At 53.7% G+C, this 6,213-nt stretch overlaps 1 long non-coding RNA gene across 3 annotated transcripts; it reads left to right on the forward strand.

Moving 5' to 3' along the window:
• Window positions 1-272: 272 nt before the first annotated feature.
• On the forward strand, window positions 273-5,975 carry LOC141495113 (uncharacterized). Of its 3 annotated transcripts, none has more exons than XR_012470669.1 (3): window positions 273-789; window positions 3,560-3,681; window positions 5,608-5,975. It is a non-coding gene; the product is annotated as an uncharacterized LOC141495113 (long non-coding RNA). The 3 variants fall into 3 exon arrangements; XR_012470670.1 differs by lacking the exon at window positions 273-789 and adding an exon at window positions 810-974; XR_012470668.1 differs by lacking the exon at window positions 273-789 and adding an exon at window positions 1,996-2,074.
• The last annotated feature ends 238 nt before the right edge of the window (window positions 5,976-6,213 follow it).

The following is a 6,213-nucleotide window of genomic DNA, read 5'->3' on the forward strand; positions in this document are numbered from 1 at the left end:
CTGTTTGCTCACACATTTGAGGAGAGCTGCCGGAGGCGGGAAGGCTCGCCTCGCCATGCCCAGTGCTGGCGCATCCTGGCAGTTCTTGGGAGCAGGGGCCAGGAGGGAGGAGGGGTCCAAGCTGGGGAGCTCATCTGGAGGGGGAAGATAATGGGGTGTGACTGACTTGTCAAATAGCTCTGACAACCAGGCCCTTCGGGGAGCCCCTCCCAAACTGTGCCGGGAACAATTCCTACAGCTGGCAGTAATAACGTCCCAGGGGGACCCCGGGAGGGGGCACCCCTCCGCACCGTGCAGGCCTTCTCTTGGCTTGTTTTTAAATCAGTCTCATTATTTTATGGCAAAGCTCCCCCAACAGGCTTTGAACCATGGAAGAAGCTTGAAAATCAGCTTGCCCCGGTGCTCGGTCCCAGGGCCAAGGGCAGAGAGCTCCCGACCCATGCCTCAATTCTCCAAGGGCCATCAGGTGCCCAAAGGCTTCCGGCAAGGGTCGGAGCAGGACCCACCCCCCTGGTCTACGCCCAGCGTGCTGGTGACCTCACCCAGGGGCCAGCCTGAACTGGGCAACTGGACCCTGGGCCCTGGCCACCTCTTCCAGCTTGGCTTGGTCCTTTCCTGCTCTTGAAGGAACTCTCTCCCAAGGCCTGCAGGTGACCTCGGGACTCTCAAGGCCCCAGCGACAGCAGGGCAGGGGTCCTCGGCACCACCCCACTGCTCCCGTAAAGGACACCACCCACAAGAGCCGAGGCCCTCCCAGGTTCGGGGTGGTTTGTACAATGCAGAACCGAGGTGAGCTGCCAGAAGCCCCGCGGCCCCTTGGCGTGTGCGGAGGTGAAGCAACAGCGCCCCCATTCTGGTTGGGGGTAGGTCAGCGACTGAGCCCCCAGGCCCTTCCTTAGACCAATGAGCACAATATTTAGGGGGAGCCTGAGCCCCCCAGACCTGCCTCTGGAGAGGGTGGCCTGGTCTTCAAGGTAAGGAAAACAGTGGCCTAAGCCCCTCCGAGCCCCCATTGGGTCTCCCAGTTCTCAGGTCCTGCCCGGCAGGCCACGGCAGAAGCGTAGGGTTCTCACGTGCTGGTGTGTTAGGGGGAACAGGCACACACGCACGCATACACACACACACATGCACACAAAGACACACACAGACACACCCAGACACACACGCACACATACACACACACGCACAAAGACACACCCAGACACACACGCACACATACACACACGCACACAAAGACACACCCAGACACACACGCACACATACACACACGCACACAAAGACACACACAGACACACCCAGACACACACGCACACATACACACACGCACACAAAGACACACACAGACACACCCAGACACACACACGCACACATACACACACGCACACACAAAGACACACAGACACACACGCACACAAAGACACACCCAGACACACACGCACACATACACACACGCACACAAAGACACACACAGACACACCCAGACACACACACGCACACATACACACACGCACACACAAAGACACACCCAGACACACACGCACACATACACACACGCACACAAAGACACACCCAGACACACACGCACACATACACACACACACACAAAGACACACCCAGACACACACGCACACATACACACATGCACACAAAGACACACACAGACACACCCAGACACACACGCACACATACACACACGCACACAAAGACACACCCAGACACACCCAGACACACACACGCACACATACACACACGCACGCACAAAGACACACACAGACACACACGCACACAGACACACACGCACACAAAGACACACCCAGACACACACGCACACATAGACACACACAGACACATACGGACACACGCACACACAGATACAGACACACCTTCACACATACACACCCAGACACAGACACACATGGACGCACACCACGCTCACATGCACACACGCACCCTTCCCACTCTCCTCCCTCGGCCCCCACCCCCCACCGCCGGCCTGTCCATCGGTGGTGAGATCCCTGGCGTGACAGAATGCACATGAAGAAGTGACAGCGAGAACAAAGGAAGAGGGAAGCAGGTGGGCTCCTGCAGTCTGGAAGCCAAGAGGAAGGTGGGGGGAGCTCTGAGGAAGAAAGGAATGGGAAGGGGGGGAGCCAGTCTGCAGCCCCCCCCCCGTCAGAGGGGCCCCAAAACAGCCAGGCAGAGGCTGCAGAGGGAGTGGGGGAGCCCTAAGAGCCTGGGGAAACGTGTGTTGACCTGGGGGAAAGCAGCCGGGGAAGGAAACCAGCCATTGCGAAGCACTGAGGGCAGAGAGAACCCAGAGACCGGCCTCCCTCAGGAGGAAGGGGAGGCCCAGCCCAAAGTGACTCCTCTCCTGCCTCCCCTCTCCTCTGGCCCCCTCCTCTTTTTCCTCCTCCCCTCCCCTCTCCTCTCTTCTTTGTTTCTCTTCTCTTCCCCCTCCTCCATGCCCCCAACCTCCAAGGTCCTGGCCCCTCTCCGTGCACGCCTCTAGCCCTCCCCTCCCCCCTGGCTCTAGTGCCTCCCCCCTCCCACCTGCTGATGCTGCTGCTGCAAAGCTCCAAATGAGCTGAGAAAATGAAAACCGCCTTCCTAAGGCAGGCAAGTGCATCTGACAGCCCCCTTCCACCGGCCCTGACTGGCTCTGCTCTAATTACCACCCAGAGCCTGCAGACAGATGGCAAGCTTGCCCGCCTTGTACTCAGTCAGCAGGACACCCTACGAAACTCTCTCTAGGACGTTCTGTTCGAGATGCTTCCCCACACTGATCCGGGGCCAGGCAGCCCCTGATAAATGCCCCTCTGAGTATTGATCAGCGCTAAATGATGGGCCTGCTCCAGCCTCCGTTCCTCCACCAGCCCTGGCACACTGGCAGGAAGATTCAACTCAACCTAAGGGGGAAGGAAACGGCGGAAGTGGAGAAGTATGAAACTGGGCTCTGGGCTTTGGCTGCTGGTGTGGACCCTGCCCAGACTCTCCCTTCGGGCCCCGGGTACCTGGGAACAACTCCTAAGAAGGAGACGTGAAAAGAGCAGCATGGAGGGCATGGGGACACCAGGAGATTCCCCTCCCAGCCCTGGCCTTGGTCCTTCTGGACCACTTACTCCCACACTCGGTGACTCGGGCACAATTCTCAGACCAGTCCCGAGGGTGTGCAGACTCACCATCTTCACCCTCACTGACATCCTGCCTCTTTCCTCATTTCCCCGCTCCTTTTCTCACTCCTCCAGTGCCAGGCAGGGGCTGCACAAAGTCGGCAAAGGGGGTTTGTCTTTGAAGAGTTGACGCTGACCTTGGGTGAGGGTTTGACACCCATGGAGCTAGAGGGCCTGGGGTGGAGGCTTCGGAACACTCTCTGCTGGGAGCCATGGAGAAGGAAGGGCCAGGAAAGAAAAGGGGTCAGGACTGGCTCCACACATGCTTGTCCATGGGCGGAGAGGACTCAGACCAGTGGGATAATTTGGAAAACTGAGATATGATCCTGGGCTGGCCCTAAAAATGCCACAGTCCCAGAGTCCCTCCTGTTTTCTTTTCTTTTTTATAGGTTAGTCATTACTGCGTGGTCAGAAAGTCCAGGCTCCCAAAATAATGTCTGCCATGAAAGGCAGGACCGTTTGGTGTCTGTCTCTGCATGCCCAGCATTTAGCCTCGGCCCCACTCACCAAGGTTTGTATTGAATTCAATGGCCCTGTTCGCATCAGGGGGTGAGGAGCAGGGGGAGGACCTCCCTGCCCCAGGAGGAGCACCTAGGTCCAGCTGGTCACCACCCTCGCCCCTGCCCCACTACTTCCAACAGCAACTAGAGGCCCCTTCTCCTGGCCTAGGTCAATAGCAGGACCTCAAAATAAGGAGGGTTGCCCCCTGCGTGCCCCCAGGGAGCCTCTGGGGGCTGAGTTGAGACTTTAAGATGGTGAGGGGCAGGCAGGAGTCACAGCTGTTCAATGAGATCTGCTCTGACCCAAGCTCAAAGCTGCAGAGATGGAATCCCTGCCTTTAGTTCAGAGAACAGGTAGCATCCTCTGGTCTCATTTCCTTTCCTGATGACTAGGTGTGTGGGGGGGGGGGGGGGGTTATCTGCACTTAATTCCAGTTGAGTACTAAACTAAAATCTTTGTTCTTTCCCTATGAATCAGATGGAGAAATGGGGCTGGAAAAGGGGAATACCAGAATTCCCACCTGGTTCAATGACTGAGCCCAGGGAATAATGGTTTTTTGGACACTGTCAACTTGGGGTGGGAGCAGGGGAGGTCCAAGCAACAGGGTCCCAGGAACTACTTGAATAGAAAGTTTCAAATGCCTGACTTTTCCACAGATAGCACAAGTATGAGACAGATGGTCCAATGGAAGGAACCCTGAATTTGAAACTGAAGTGCCCTCTGACTACATGCCTCCCTGGCCCAATTCCTAGTCTCCCCATCATCACCCAGATCCTCTGAGCCCCAGCAGGTCCAAGTGTGAAATGATAAGAAAATTGATGGGCCTCAATTGTTGTGAGGCTCTAAAGAGAGAAGACTCAACCCTGGGGTGCCATGTCAATGCTGGATGGCTAAGCTAAGGATAGGAAAGAGTTGAGATTAAATACAGTTACAAGGACAGGGTTAGGGGCACAACCTGCCTGCCCAGAAGGTGGGCATCACCCTGGGGTCTACTGTGGGCAGGAGCTCCTAGGTAACCTCAGGAAAGACTCTGTGAAGTAGGAGCTGAGCCCCCAACCTGAAGAGAATTTAGAGAAGTATCTCCTCTAGGGGGATGGCAGAAAATACTATCAGCCTCCTCCCAGAGCCAAGTACCTGCCTCCTAAGAAGCTTGGCAAGTGGAGACAGTGCTCCTGCAGGGCCTGGCACTTTTCAGACCAAGAGCTAGCCAAGAGACAAAGAAAACTCAACCAAGTTAGGGCCCAATAAAGCCCAAGAGGTCAGCCTGTCCTGCCCAGTCCCAGACCTGGCAGCACAGGCCATAAGTGGCAGCACCCTGGGGGAACATCTCCTTTCTACAAACAGACCCCAGCTGCTATGCTTTCTCTGGGATATAGAGAGGAAAAGGAGTTGAGGTAGCTAGGGCTGGGGCATCTACAATACTTCCAGGACCCTTTGGGTAACCAGGTTACATGGCAGGGGCAGTGGGGAGAAGGGGGCAGAAAACGTGATTTGAGGTTTTAATCTCTGTCTTAGAGGAGAATTCAGTAGCCCTTTGTTCTCTTCCTGAAGATGGGATGAGGGGGTACAAAGATGGACTAGAATGAGGAGTCTTTCTCTATCTCTCCATCTCTACTGTTTCTCCTTTTTTCTATCTTCTCTTTTCTTTTTTCTTCTTCTCTCCTCTTTCTCCTCTCTCTATCTCTATCTCTGTCTCTGTCTGTTTCTCTCTTTCTCCTTTCCCTTTCCTCCCCCTTAACTAATTAATTTTTAATTTTTAACTCCACCTGACTGCCCTGTCAGTACTTTGAACTCATCCCTTCCAAACTGAACCCATCATCTTCCTGTCTAATAACATTGTCCAGTTAATGTGGCATACAAGTGGTAGCAAAGAAAAAGACAAGAGCTTCTATTCTCTGTCTCCATGGTTCCTATAATAATATGGTCCAACTTGCAGGAACTGATGCTGATCGAGATGAGCAGAACCAGAAGAACATTGTCCACCCTAACAGCAACATGGGGGCGATGACCAACCTTGATGGACTCGCTCATTCCAGCAGTGCAACAATCAGGGACAATTTGGGGGCCATCGACGATGGAGAATACCATCTGTATCTGGAGAAAGAACTGTGGAGTTTGAACAAAGACCAAGGACTATTTCCTTTAATTAAAAAAAAATCTTATTATGTAATTTTGCTATCTCTTATACTTTATTTTTCTTCCTTAAGGAAATGACTTCTCTGTCATCACATTCAACTGAGATCAATGTATAGCATGGAAACGATGTGGGGGTGGAGAGGGGAAGCAAGATTAGGGGAAAATTTGTAAAACTCAAAATAAATGAAATCTTTCAAAAACAAACCAAAAAAAAAATGTGATCCAAGACTCAGCAGGAGTAAGAGCGCCAAAGTTCACATACCTATAGAACTTTTCTAACCACTGGAATAACTTATCCTTCACCAATCTTGTGGCACTCCTCTTGTGGCGATGCTTTCACTAATCACTGGCAGCAACTTGCCATTCATTTCTGATAGTTCTTTCCAGGTCCCGCACGTTTTCAGAC

The sequence above is a fragment of the Macrotis lagotis genome, chromosome 8 (genome assembly GCF_037893015.1).
Source record: "Macrotis lagotis isolate mMagLag1 chromosome 8, bilby.v1.9.chrom.fasta, whole genome shotgun sequence".
In the NCBI taxonomy this organism is placed as follows: Eukaryota; Metazoa; Chordata; class Mammalia; order Peramelemorphia; family Peramelidae; genus Macrotis; species Macrotis lagotis.